We start from the raw sequence: 15,206 nt of genomic DNA on the forward strand, positions 1-15,206 counted from the left end.
GAATTAAAGTTCCAAAAAAAATGAAAATGGGAAATTATATCTAAATTTAAAATATCCACTCTACTTTTGTCCTCCTTTAAACAGCTCATTGAAATTCCATTATAAATAGAAAATGATAAAATAATTTTGAACACTTGTAGAAAAATATGACAAGTCTGGATTTCAGTAATAAATCATAGAATTCCTGACACACATTATCTTAGGCCAAAAAGGGAATTGTTGGTTCTTGTAAATCAAGGTAAAAATCAAGGGATAGGTCTGAGTTTGAACACAACTTGATGCAGGATGACACCAGGCCATGAGTGATCGGTTTCTCTGGCTTCTATTAGATTATTGCTATTTCCAGTCTCCACGTGGCAGCCTCAGCAGCTCCAAACTCTGCCTTTAAAGTGGAATGCTCTTCCCAAAATCATTTCTCTCAGGAAAGAGAAACTCTTTTTTTTTTTTTTTTTTAATAGTTCCTGTAAAATTCCTGAAGTTTACTTTGATTGATCTGGTTTTGGCCACACACTTGATGCCTGTTTGGGAGAATATCTAATGGGGTAAAGGTAATTTATTTTTTAAAAAAAAACACTGTAAGAGTGTATCTAACAGGCTAAAGGTCATGTGTTCCCCCTCCCCGTCAAAAAAAAACCTGTGGCGTTATTACACTCGGATAAAATGGATGTCATGCAACCAAAATACAATTATCTACTCCAAATAATCTTCATTGTAATTGAATTCATGTTGATGGCAACTCATGTATACATGTAGAGCTAGCACACTGCTTTCTCTTGGAACCAAGTTCTGATAATAACCTTCTCAGATCAAGTTTCAGCCCAGGGTACTTCTGAGGCCATTAAAGACCCTAGTCATAAAGAAGCAAAAATAGAGATAGTATCACTACAGGAACTAATTTGAGAAACCCAGGTAAAAAAGAGTGTTTTAAAAAGCAAATGCTAGCCAAAAAATATTTATAACACACCTCCTGCTAGGCAAAGTTGAAGTTTCAGCTAATAGGAGAATATTCCTGGTATGATCTCGGTGCCTTCCTTAACCAAGAATTAGAGCCCCATGGTACAATGACCTTAGTAATTTTGGAAATAGTGGCACCAGGAAAAGTGAGAGAGGTCAAAACGCTGTGTGTTCTGTAATGGACACAAACCTGTTGGCATTTAGAAATTCCACAGTGTTTTGCTGTCAAATTTGTTTTAGAATTTCATTTCAGGAAAGTAAGTTCTAACTCTAATGTTATGGAGAACTTTAAATATTTATACCAGAAAAAATAAAAAGCACAAAACCCTCTACCCCAGAGTCTCAACCATTGACAAGTTACATAATTCTAACGAGTGTAAAGTATCAAGCTCTGTGCATCTTGTTCTCTGCTGGGAAGGTGATGCTTCTGTTTCTCTTGGCTATAAGTTTGTTTGGCCTGAGCTGGATGTCAGTCTGATTCCTAACCCTCCTCATGGAGTCACAGGCTGTAATGCATGAGTCACAGAGGTTAAAACGCAGCCTTTTCTGATTTATATTGTATGTGGATTCTGTAATAGTCTTGGAATAGCGTTCCATGATTCATATCCTTCTCTGGTACGCCTTAGCCAAATGCATCTTCTGGTCCTGGTGATGTATATTGAGAGCCCTACGATGCTTACTGAGTATGGAGTGATTTAAGGAAATCATTTTTTCTGTTCCCTGGGAATTTTCTTTCTTATAATATCCCACCCAAATGTGATTTGTTTAAAATATTGTGGTGCTCACCTTTATCTTCACCATTAAATATGTCATACTAAATAATCTTGTGACCATACCGAGGAAACATCAAATATAAGAAGAGCATTTATTTTACAAAAAAAGAGGAGACATACCTGTAAGCATTTTGGAGGGTGAGCATATTTCCCAAAGATCTTGAGATTGGATGGATGTGGGCACCCTGTGTGGCCCTGAAAAAAACAAAACAAAACTATCTTGGGTCTTTTGTAATTGAACTAGAAACTGTACCAACCCAGAGTTATAAACAGTATCATATAACATTTGTTTTGAAATGTACAGAAAAGTTAATGAGGTGATGGCTGTGAAATCATCTTTTACTAAGACATACAATGTGTGCCCACATCAAACAGTGGAAATAATTACCAATTTATTTTCTCCTATGAAAAAATGATACTCAAAGATCAGTGGGATCTTAGAAAGGGATCCGTGTTATTTGTGGAAGTACCATTAGGACTAAATAACTGTGGCACCAAAGGAGAGGCAGCATAATTTTCTAAAATACAGAAAAATTTAAAAGAGGCATTGCCAGAAAATAAATGAGAATGTTCATTCTCACTAAGCGCTCTGAGTAATGTAAACATATCTGGCATTTGTCCCCATTTTCTTCCTGGGACCTTTTAAATCAAAGTTTAGTAATTCATTCTTAATCACCCACAAGCCGTTAGCTACCCCGTGGCTTGTAGCCATCAGAATTAATTGCAGGTGCCCCTGTGGATCTGCAGCATGCAGTAAACATGATCATGATGGATTCCTAACACAACCTGGCTGGCTTAGGGTCATTAGCGCTGGATCCCCTCTTCTTGTTCTGAAGTGTGTTTAATTCTCAGTGGATTTCTGAAGCAATATTTTGCCTTTCTTAAGGAAAATTGAAGAAAGTCTGTGAAATAGAAAAATAATTGGACTAAACTCTCAATTTTTTGGAAGGGGAAATGTGGGGGAAACGGGGAGATGAGTTAAAGGCTTAAGCACTTCTGTGAAACTGTTTCTCTAAAGCAGGAAAAGAAAAGTGAATTTAGTGATGTTATATTTACCCTGGAATTTAAGAAGAATAACTTTGGTGTTCAGAAGTCCAGACTTATTGATGTACTGTAAAACCTTGCCCTTCTAAGTGTGGTCCTGGGACGAGCAATGTCAGCATCACCTGGAAGCTAATTAGAAATGCAAAATCTTGGCCCCTCCAGACCTGAATCAGAATCTGCATTTTAACATGGACCCAGGCAATTGGGATTCTTATCAACATTTGAGAACCATTGATGTAATCCATGCTTAGAATACTTCATTTATTTAGAGAGCTTATCATTCTGTCTAGAAGGCATTTATATTCCAGTTATGTTTGCCAAAAAGTCCCAGAAAAAAGCAGGTGCATTGCTATTAACTGGTAGAGCACACTCTGAAGGCAGCAGCCATGCCTCTCTGGTCTTTGGATTCCCAGCACCTAGCTCAGTGTATGAAATGTTAAGGTGGATGAATGGATGGGTGAATGGATGGATAGATGGATGGAGGGATGGATGGAGGGATGGATGGATGAATGGGTGGATGAAAAGCATGGTAAACCCCTAAAAAAAAACGAAAGATGAAGTGAATATTTTTAAAAAGTCAGTTACAAGCAGATTTTTTTGTGTTATTCCATAGTATAGGCTTGCTTAATATCACAATCACAGTAGATTACATGGCAGGGTAACAAAGTCTTATTTTGAAAATTGGACAGTTCTAGGCCTCCAACAGCCTATGGAGCGAGGTTTGGTTTGTGGAAGGGTGTTCATTCCAGCAGAGAATACCTTCCCTCATCTCATCTGCTGCTGCATTAGTGCCCTCTATTGCTAAGTTCCTTTTTTCTAGCTAGGCCCTATTTCCACAGCTGGAGTATAAAACTTTTAAAGGCAGGACTCTGCCTGCAACATTGACTCCCCTGCCTCCAGCACATGTCCACTGACCTAAACCAATACCTTTTAAATTTTTGCATATTTTTAAATAATGCCTGTCCTTTGGTGCCACAGTTGTACAGCCTTAATGATACTTTTGCAAATAATGGGGATCGCTTTCTTTCTAAGATCCTGTTAATGCTGCTCATGCCACATTGGCTAATGCTGAGAGCTTATGACAACATGAAGAAACTCATTCCAGGAAGTAACAATCTGTGTCCTCTTTTCTCATCCCTAAATCCACCATTTCTTTTGGAAATAGGAATGATATCTTTTTATTATTTTATTTTTTTGTTTAAAAAATTACTGGTTCTGTTGTGCAGGCTGGAGTACTGTGGTGCAATCATGGCTCACTGCAGCCTTGACCTCCCTGGGCTCAAGTGATTCTCCCACCTCAGCCTCCCAAATATCTTTTTATTATTGGCTCATTTTATTATATTCAATGAATTGTTGGAAATTAGAGCCAGCCAAAAATTGTATAAATATTGGGCTGCCTCTGCTTCTCTGACACTAGATGAAGATGGCATTTGTGCCTGTGTGTCTGTGGGGCCCTCAGGAAGCTTTTTTCCTTGAGAGGCCTTGCCAGTGCCAGCCTCATCAGAGGGCAGCTTGGGAGGAGACCCGCCATGCTTACAGCTTAAATGGATTCCTGAAATGATGTTTCATGGTGTAGAGGCAGAAGAAGGGTGGGACAGTGAGTGGAAGAAGCATTGGCCATGAAATCAGAAAACCTTGATTTGAATTGTAACTCTCCTACTCACTATTTGTATAATCTTGGCAATTTTCATCATGTCTGTGAAATACATTGTACAGTGTATGACAGGGAGTCAGTGTTCACCATTTGCTAGTTTCCCTTGCCTCTCTGAGCCTGTTTCCTCATTATGATGCATAAAAATATCACATACTTTAGTGCTTATCACACAAAACGTGCATAATGAATGCTTTTAATTCCCTCCCAGTTTGCTGGTCCTGGGTACCACCCACACTGTCTGGCACTCCCTGTTTCTCTGTGTTGGATCTTCTTAAAGTGTTCTGTTGGATGACCTTCACTTGTTCCTTGACACCATGGTCAGAAATCATGGTCTGTCTGCCAGGTGGACTTTCTTCCAGCACCTTCAGTAGTTTCTGTCCATCCCTGACCACCCACTAGATCCCTCATTTACCCAGCACTTGTTTCTAGATCCAGGATCTCCCACTACTAAGTAAAAAAAAAATTGTGCTATTTGCCACAGGGAACTGATTTGAAAATATTAGAATCCAGAAGGTTTATTCTTGGGGCACTTCCTCTTCAAATTCCAGTACTTTTGGCATTCTTGAAGCAAATACAAATTTTATAAATTATTTCTTTAAAATTAACTTAAAGTATATAGGTTCATCGTAGAAGAAAATGGACTTAAATATAGATAATAAAAGAAAGAAAATAAGTTCAGTCATAATCCTATTATACACAGAGAACAATTATTTTTCACCTTGGTGAATAGCCTTTTAATTTTTATATATGACTCAGCATGGTGGCTCACACCTGTAATCTTAGCAGGTTGGGAGACCAAGGTGGTCAGATTGCTTGAGCTCAGGAGTTCAAGACCAGCCCAAGCAACATAGTGAAACCCTGTCTTTCCAAAAATACAAAACATTTATCCAGGCCTGATGGTTTGTACTTGTAGTCCCAGCTACTTGGGGGGCTGAGGTGTAAGGATGGCTTGAACCCAGGAGGTCAAGGCTGCAGTGAGCAGAGATCAGGCCACTGCGCTCCAGTCTGGGTGACAAAATGAGACCTCTTAAAAAAGAAAAAAAAACCCTTATGAATATGTAATATTCATTATTAAAAACCTTTATAATGAATATATAATAAATGTATTTTATATAAATATACAAATAAATGCATATAATATAAAATGCATTAGCATATATTATGTAAGTATATGTTAAAATATTTTTAGTATATAGGTATGTATTTGATCCATTGGCCTCTAACTATTCTATGTTTTCAGAAACCATCAGAAACACACACACACAGTCTTAATGTTCTTAGAGTTTTATGGCTTGTATTTTTTTCCACCTGATTACCCCCTGTGCTATTGAATATCAATTATTGTTTAAACAAATCAGTATCTAGAACATTGCTTAGCCTGTGGTAGTGTACAATGAAAAAATATTTTTAGAATAAATGAGAAAACATATCCTAATGTAATTTCTGTGTTAATTTTGAGCTTTCAATGTTGGATTTTCTTTTAAATGGGGTAAATCTGTTGATAAATTGTTACGAAAGGGTCACATGGAAAAAAAGCTTAAATGGATCCTGAAATGATGTTTCATGGTGTAGAGATTAAGATAGATCTTTACTAACATCTGTTGGTGAACCCATCTGCCATAACTTTTTATTTTAGAACTGCACAGTGATTTAGCACTGAATCCTATTTGGACTAATTTAACCCTGCGAATCTGAAAATGATCTTTCCTTTAAAATTTGAGGGCTTCAAGTACAATGTTTTTAGGGATTGGACAGTTACAAGAGGGACGAGTGCCTTTGAATTCCCTGCTAGTAGGCACAAACCCCGATGCCCCTAGGGGCTGGCAATGATTTCACAGGTTAAGTGGTGCAGACGGGAACCCACTGCAGTCACTCTGCAAAATTGGAGTGCAATATATGACGGAGAGTCAGCGTTCGCCCAGTGCTAGTTTCCAAAGGGCAGCCACTACTGAACTTTCATGTGGCAAGGTGGGGTCCAATGGCACCAGCTTGTTTTCTTTCTTCAGGAGAAGTAAAAAAACTTGAAAAATTACGTGAAATTCTTGATTCTGAAATAATAGCAGCTCATTTAATTTAAAATATGAAACTATGCAAGCAAAACAAAATCCACCTGAGAACAATGAGCCTCTGGGTTAAACTGAGGAACTGTTTATAATTGCCCCAGTTACTCAAATGCCAGGTGGAAGACTGCTTCAAAAGACTGGCTGGGTCTGCCTTCTTCAAGGGTGCAACACGTTGCTCTTGTGAGCCAGATCTAGGTTCTCAGTGGCTCCTGCAGGAAGTCATAAGTAGATGCAAGGAGTCCCAAGCTGGCAGCCTGCCAGGCTATTCCTGTAGGTAATGTCAATTCAAATAGACGAGACTGCCATACCTGTGACCTGGCACAGTGAATTGGCAAGCAGATCTGAAAGAAGTCTTAATACATTGTGAATAAGTCCTGATTTCTAGAGAGATCTCTTGGGCTGAATTATTTAAAACCCTCACATTTACCTTCTCTTGGAGCTCTATTGGAGTTAAAAGTCTCTACTGAATCTTAAAAAGGAAGCAAATGTCAAAAACAGACAAATCCCAGCCAAGTGATGGGAAATGTCATTTCGGGATAATAGTATCTGCACATTGGTCATTAAAATACATTCTTTCCAATGAATGCCCTTACCTCTGCAGGATGGGACCATAGCTTTAATCAAACAGGTTCCCAGATCAGAGTACATCAAAACATGAGCAGCAGATTCTGTGCTGCCTGATCAACAAAGGAAAGAAATCCAGAACATTTTCTTTTACATTTAAAATGCTTTATGAGGGAAATGGGTAGTTAGTCATATTTATTATTGAGCATTTACAAGAATACTTGCTTATTGTTTTATTTCCTTATTATTTATTTTGAGCTGAGTTTCTGGTTATTAAGAAAGGGTCCTCTTTCTTGAAGGGTAGATACCTGATTTTGCAGCTAAAAGGAGCTAAAAGGTACATCAAACTGAAACACCTGCCTAGAGGTAGGAAAAGGGATCAGATTTTCTCTAGGGATACCTACTGATCAGTTCTAAGAGACACAAGTCCCTGAAGGACTTTGTTTTTCTGGTGGCTTTTTCTAATGCTGCTTTGGTCCTGAAGGAGTTGCAGGTAATGAAGAACTAAGAGAAGACGGTGGAGTTTATTGAGCGGATGGGGTGAATTTAGTAGGAAAAGAGAAATGGATCTGGGAAAATGTCTAGGAAGATAGGAACAAACTTGTACCTGAACATCAAAATAGCATCCTAATATCTTATTAGCAACAAGCATACCTGGGGCCCAGGTGTTGATTTCCAAGACCATTCTCCAATAAAAAGAGCCAGGGATTCTTGGAGACATGAATGATTCTAAGGCTGGAGCAAAAAATATACAAGAGGAACCTAGGGCACCCTGTTGAGCCAGAAAATAAGCAAGTTCTAAAACAAAACAAAGACCAAAACGTACGATGATGAGAGTATTCAAAGGAACACAGGAGCCAACTGAAAGAGCTCCCAATGGCCAAAGCTGGAACAATTTGACAAATAAAGAATTATTTGGATTATAACTCAAAATACAAAATAAACATCCATGAGTCCATGTTATAAATAAATGACTGAATAAATAAATAGTATAAAAGAGACAAATCTCCCAAGCAGAAAAATTCCATATTTTATGGAGATACTCTGGCCTCAAGGAGACGGAATGTAACTCCCAATTCCTTAATCGAGGCTGTGTATAGTAACTTCTTTCCAAAGAGTATAGTCCGGGAAGAAGCAAAAGAGTAACTTTATAGTGGGGAAACCTTACAAACAGTACCTCAGCTGGGTGCTAAAGATCACCAGCACAAGTCATGTTGATGCTATGCTATCCTTGATATGATGTGATGAAAATGGCATCTGTGGAATCTGTGACTTTCTCCCCAAAATCCATAACCACAGTCTAGTCATGAGAAAAACATCAGACAAATCCCAAGAAAGGGACAGTCTACAAAATATCCGACCGGTACTCCCCAAAATGACTGTTCAAGTCATTGAAAGCAAGGAACACCTGAGAAACTGCCACAACCACGAGGAGTCTAAGGACACATCCAATTTACATTCGCATCCAAAATGGAATCCGAGACAGAAAGAGGACCTTAGGTGACAACTAAGGAAAGGGGAACAAAAGTATGGACTGTAGTTAGTGACACTGTGCCAATTTTGGTTCTTTAGTGCTAATAAGTATGCCTTATGTAAGATGTTAATAATAGGAGAACCTAGCACATGGTACATGGGAACTCTGGGCTATTTTCACAATTTTTCTGTAAATCTAAACTGTTCTGAGAAATAAAGTTTGTTTTTAAAAGAGCCATCCTGGCCTGCACTAGGAAATACTTACTCCATACATTGTGGACCCTTCCTCCAATACAAGATTTCTCAAGTAGCTTTCTTGGTTAAAAGGGCAGTGATGTAAAAACAGGCATCATTTTACCAAAGGGCCACCAGATGGCTGTCATCTGGCAGAAGTCTACTTCCTGGGCTTTCTAGATGCATACGTGTCTATCACCGGGAGCATTCAATCTCCAAAGAAGAGTTCTACTAATTGTCTGTCTAAATAATGTGATAAATTTAAGTTTCAAGTGATAGAGCAGTTCACATTGTAAATATACAACTCAGTTTGTTTGTACTAAATTTAAACCAAATTGCCTACTATGTCCCAGGAAATATTTCAGCCAGTTACCTTTGATTTTCACAATTGGGCTACGTAGAAATTTCTTTTGAAGCCAATTAATTGGAAGCACTTATAAGTTTGTAGCTTTAATTACATACTGCTGTAGTCTGCTCCTGGTTAAAAAGGCACCCGACAGGCCGGGCACGGTGGCTCACGCCTGTAATCCTAGCACTTTGGGAGGCTGAGTCGGGCAGATCACCTGAGGTCGGGAGTTTGAGACCAGCCTGACCAACATGGAGAAAGCTCGTCTCTACTAAAAACACAAAATTAGCTGAGCATGGTGGCGTATGTCTATAATCCCAGCTACTCGGGAGGCTGAGGCAGGAGAATCACTTGAACTAGAGAGGCAGAGGTTGCGGTGAGCAGAAATTGTGCTATTGCATTCCAGCCTGGGCAACAAGAGCGAAACTCTCAAAAAAAAAAAAAAGCCCCTGATAAATAGTAGTGATATGTTAAAGAAAAAAATGCTACTGTTGAAATTGCTGTTAATTACATATTGGGTACTGCTTACTTCCTATGTAAGGTCCAAATTCTTTGGATGATTTGTTCAAAGGTTGGAACGAGAGATATGCAGAGGCCCTTTATAATCACCTCTTGCCTTCTGAGGTAGTCATTTGTACCTACCTCAGCTACTCATAAGCTCCTTCAAAACTAGGGCTAAGTATTGATCACCTTTGTATTTCCCATGCAATGGCCAAAGGGCCTTGCCTCAACACATTTTTGGTGAATTGGTTAAACAAGGTACACCTCTGTGGTTCCTATGCCTTAACTGGAGGCTTAGACTGGAATCACAGAATAGTCAGAATGTGCCATCTTGATTACTGCTTCCTTTCTACCCACAGACATCAATGGTAAAATGAGACACTTTTGTTCTCTCAGATTTCTGTATTTTAATGCACTATAAATTATGTATTTTAATGCACTGTATTCATTTTTCATATCAATCACCGAATAATTAGAAGGTATTTCTTCTTAACAAGTGTCAAAACATTTCATAGCCCCAGTTTACTTTGTAGAATTTTTTTTTTTTGAGACGGAGTTTCGCTCTGTCGTCCAGGCTGGAGTGCAGTGGCCGGATCTCGGCTCACTGCAAGCTCGGCCTCCCGGGTTCACGCCATTCTCCTGCCTCAGCCTCCTGAGTAGCTGGGACTACAGGCGCCCGCCACCACGCCCGGCTAGATTTTTTTATTTTAGTAGAGACGGGGTTTCACCGTGTTAGCCAGGATGGTCTCGATCTCCTGACCTCGTGATCCGCCCGTCTCGGCCTCCCAAAGTGCTGGGATTACAGGCTTGAGCCACCGCGCCCGGCCTACTTTGTAGAATTTTACATTGTGAGTAGGTGAGAGCCTTAGTCATCAGAGTAAAACCTTAAGTGCTAAAATCCGCTCTGTGGTGACATTTACTTAATTGCTTTATAAAACTGAGGCTCAGTCAAGTTTGTCTTCCTCAGCAACTCTTCTTTTTTATCTTATTATGCATTTAGATGGAGTCCCTGGTGGGCCAGGGGATAGGGGTATTGGCATTAGACATGGTTTCTATTCCAAAGGAGATTTAGTCTGTTATTATGTCTAAACTTTCCAATTCGTAGTCCATTCTAGTTTTTAGCAGGATTAACGTACATCTTATCTGCAATATAGTAATATTAGCCTTATCCATCATTGGAGAGTGAGTTCACCACCTAGTTCTTTCCTGAGCTGCCCTGTCTCCTTTTCTACCCCTTCCACCATACTCCATAGCTTCAACCAAAACTTCTACTCAAGTGGCTTCAAATCCAGATCTAAATCTCTGACCTTTATTCTAAACCCAAGATGCCTACTTTTCCAGATTCACGAATTTTACTTTTTGAGGAACCATATTATTTTTTCCTGACACTTATCACGATGCTTTGTAGGTTATAAGAAAGTAATAAACTGGGCATGGTGGCATGTCCCTATAATCCCAGCTACTCTAAGGCTGAGTGGGGAGGATTGCTTGAGCCCTAGAATGTGAGTCCAGCCTGGGCAACATAGTAAAACCCTGTCTGAAAAGAAGAAAAGAAGAAGGAAGAAAGGAAAAAAGGAAGGAAGGAAATGAGCAAATGAAGCTTTATTCACAATAGCCAAGATATGTAATCAACCTAGGTGTCCATCAGTGGATGAGAAAATGTGGTATACATATATATATATATGTGTGTGTGTGTGCGCGCGCGCGTGCACGCGCATTGGAATATTATTCAGCCTTTAAAAAGAAGAAGGAAATCCTGTCACTTTCTTTTTTTCTTTTTTTGAGACGGAGCCTCACTCTGTCGCCCAGTCTGGAGTGCAGTGGCGCGATCTCGGCTCACTACAACCTCCGCCTCCCGGGTTCAAGCGATTCTCCTGCCTCAGCCTCCTGAGCGGTTGGGACCACAGGCGCCCACCACCACGCCTGGCTAATTTTTTGCATTTTTAGTAGAGACGGGGTTTCACAGTGCTAGCCAGGATGGTCTTGATAATCCTGTCACTTTCAATGACGTGGATGAGCCTGGAGGACATTATGCTAAGTGGTATAAGCCAGGCACAGAAAGCCAAATACAGCATGATCTCACCTGTTTGTAGAATCTAAAAAAGTAAAACTCAACTAGTGGAATCGTGGTTATCAACGACTAGGGCAAGGCTGGGGCAGGGTGATGGTAAGGAGAGGGATTGGAAAATGTTCTTTAAAGGATACAAAATTTCAGTTAGACAGGAAACATAAATTCAGGACATCTGTACAACATGGTGACTAGAGTTAATAACAATGTATTGTATACTTGAAAATTGCTAAGAGAATAGATTTTAAATGTTCTCACCACAAGAAAATAAGTATGTGAGGTAATAGATATATTAATTAGCTTGATTTAGCCCTTCCCCAGTGTATTCGTATATCAAAATACCATGTTGGGACACAAAGAAGGGAACAACAGACAGCAGGATCCACTTGAAGGTCAAGAGTGGGAGGAGGGAGAGGATGGAAAAACTACCTTTTGGGTGCTAGGCTTACTAAGTGACGAAATAATTTGTATACCAAACCTCTGTGACACACAACTTACCTATATAACAAACCTGCATGTGTACCCCTGAACTAAAATAAAAGTTTTAAAAAAAGGACAATTGGTAAGGAAAGCACAATTATTATTTGGGGCTTTCATGAAGATACCAAAAGACATAAAGATGATTTTTGGTTAATAATTTGTTTACAACTGTAGAGTTGTCTTTTATTCTCAATAAATTATTGAATTCCTTAAAAAATATGTTGTACACCATTAATATATACAATTTTCATTTTTTAATAAATGCCTTTGTAAAAATTAAATGAGGCTGGACACAGTGGCTCACGCCTGTAATCCCAGCACTTTGGGAGGCTGAGGCGGGTGGATCTCCTGAGGTCAGGAGTTTGAGACCAGCCTGGCCAACATGGCGAAACCCTGTCTCTACTGAAAATACAAAAATTAGTCAGGCATGTTGGTACATGCCTGTAATCCCAGCTACTCAGGAGGCTGAGGCAGGAGAATCGCTTGAACCTGGGAAGTGGAGGTTGCAGTAAGCTGAGATTGCGCCATTGTACTCCAGCCTGGGCGACAGAGTGAGACTCTGTCTCAAAAAAACAAAATATTAGCAAATGAATAAGTATATAACATGGAAAACAAAAGCAAACTCTCTTAGGAGCTAAAAATTTTAGCCATTTTAAATGAGAAGTCTCCAGAAATGTCATAATATAATTATATAATTACACACCTTTTCCAACAAAATCTACTAAACATAATTTAAACTTTTTTCTTTTCATTTTCTTTTTTTTTCTTTTTACTTAGAGACCACCCTTATGAATATCAGTTACTATGTAACATGCGATAACATAGTAGCCCTTAGGTGTTTTAATCAGTTGAGAAAATTTGCCCTCCTCTAAAGGAGTTCTTTTGTCTGCTTTTCATATTCTTCACTGTCAGGATGCCAGCTGTCATTTCTTGCTGTCACTGGTGTCTGTACCTCCAGCATCAGCCCCACCCTTGTTCCCTGATTGTACCACTCCTTGCCGAATTTTATGACTTAACCGCTACGGGTTAGGAAACCCTATAGCTATGTTTGTAGACATTTCTAAACAAAGAGTAAGGTCTAAGCAAGGCCTTGAGGAGTTATTTTATGAGTACAGTGTGTGGATTGGTTTCAGTCCATTTTATCCACACTGAAACAGTTTGTTGCTGCATTTCTTAGTTTAACTGTCCTAGATAAATGAAGTTGCTAGATGAGAGAAAGTTGCGTATCAACATACCCTGGCAAACAGGCCTTCATTTGATTTGATACCTACTCTCTGATTCTAGAGAATATACTGACTCTCACTCAGAAAAGAAATAAGATCTGTAAATGTAAATTCAATAGGAAAATATTATTTTTTCCACCCATCTCCCTACTTCAAGTTCATAATTTTTGCCTTCTTCTGCAAGACTTCAACCATCATTGTTTGAGTGTTTCTCCAAGTGTGGTCCTTAGACCAACTGCATCAGAAACACTCAGATTGCATGTTAACAAGCAGATTCTTTGGTCCTACCCTCAGTCAATCCAATCAAAATCCTCCAGTGGTGATAGTATATTCCAGGTTTGTTTTTTTTTTTTTTTTAAGCAAGCCCTCCTTGTGGTAAATTTTCAGGCATATGAGAGTTTATATCACCAAGCTAGAATGACTCCTCTGACATTCTTCATAATTCTCTTCCACCAACCCTTCCTCCTATCTCTATGCTTTCTTTTCCAGTTTCATACTTGCTGCTTATCCACTTTTTCTTGAATTTTCTCTTCTCCAGACCTCCAAATTCAGAACCTTCCTTTGAATATTTTATGTCCATCAATCTTTCCCTAATCAAGAACAAATAAGGTAATCATTTTTTTCCTGAACATACAATTCCTGCAATATGCCTATCCCCTTCCCTGAGCCTGCAAGATTGATAGATGGATTATACAAAGTGATGGAAACACTTTTTTCTGGGAGTTTTTTCAGAAGTGAGTGTAAGCACAATCATGTTCATAGGTAGAAAGAGAACTAGATGACTTATAAAGCCATTTCCAGTCCTGCCTAGAGTCTTCACATTGTAAATACTAACTTAATTTTTTAATTTTCTGTCCTTTCCTTTTTAAGACGTTTCTGCTGGTCTTTTGTCTTTATATTTTGAAGCTTTTCTATTCTAGGACTATGCTTTATAATCATGTTGTATCTCTTATAATAGTAGACACTAGCAATCTGCAATACATTTATGGACATGGAATAAATCCATATTGATCTATACTTTGCATCCTTGTTTTCTGTACCACAATTGAGGTGTGAGAAGGCAGAGTCTCACCTAATACAATGAAATAAACATCGCCCAACACAAAATTGAATTAAGTTTTATGCTTATTTAAATTTTCTCTGATAAGAAATTCTTAAAATAAAAGGTTTTATATCAGTGTCATATATTTATGTACCAAATTACACCTTGAATGGAGTAGTAATAGTAATATTCATGTAGGCCAGCAACAGTGTTTCAGCAGCTGCATGGGAGACAGACAGGCCTGGTAACAGCCAAGCGGGCAGGTGATCTCTGTTGACATCCCACTCCTTTGCATTGATCCTACTTTGTTTGTTTGTTTGTTTTTTGAGACCAAGTTTCGCTCTTGTTGCCCAGGCTGGTGTGCAATACCATGATATCAGTTCGCTGCAATCTCTGCCTCCTGGGTTCCAGTGATTCTCTCGCCTCAGCCTCCCAAGTAGCTGGGATTTCAGGCATGTGCCACCATGCCCGCCTAATTTTTGTATTTTAGTAGAGACAGGGTTTTACCATGTTGATCAGGCTGGTCTCGAACTCCTGACTTCAGGTGATCCAACTTCCTCAGCCTCCCAAAGTGCTGGGATTACAGGCGTGAGTCACCACACCTGGCCGATCCCACTTTTTAGGTACCCAGAGTCCTCTCAAAGGTGCCCTTCCTACGTCCTACCATGACCTGTTCACCCATGAATTTCTCCAAACTCCAAAATTACTCTTGGTTTCTCTTTAATAAAAGTTTCCAGTCTATCATATTGGTATTAGGGAGAAAGTAATCTGATGTTTGCATTTTATT

General features: G+C 39.1%; 1 long non-coding RNA gene across 1 annotated transcript in view; it reads right to left on the reverse strand.

The window, feature by feature from the left end:
• Positions 1-655: 655 nt before the first annotated feature.
• Positions 656-15,206, reverse strand: part of LOC108513676 (uncharacterized) — a 55,146-nt gene continuing 40,595 nt past the window's right edge. The window contains exons 3-4 of the long non-coding RNA XR_001880977.1: positions 1,741-1,922; positions 656-847 (exon numbers count right to left, since the gene is read on the reverse strand). This is a non-coding gene — a long non-coding RNA (uncharacterized LOC108513676). The remainder of the gene's footprint in view (positions 848-1,740; positions 1,923-15,206) is intronic.

The sequence above is a fragment of the Rhinopithecus bieti genome, unplaced genomic scaffold (genome assembly GCF_001698545.2).
Source record: "Rhinopithecus bieti isolate Rb0 unplaced genomic scaffold, ASM169854v2 scaffold_29928, whole genome shotgun sequence".
In the NCBI taxonomy this organism is placed as follows: Eukaryota; Metazoa; Chordata; class Mammalia; order Primates; family Cercopithecidae; genus Rhinopithecus; species Rhinopithecus bieti.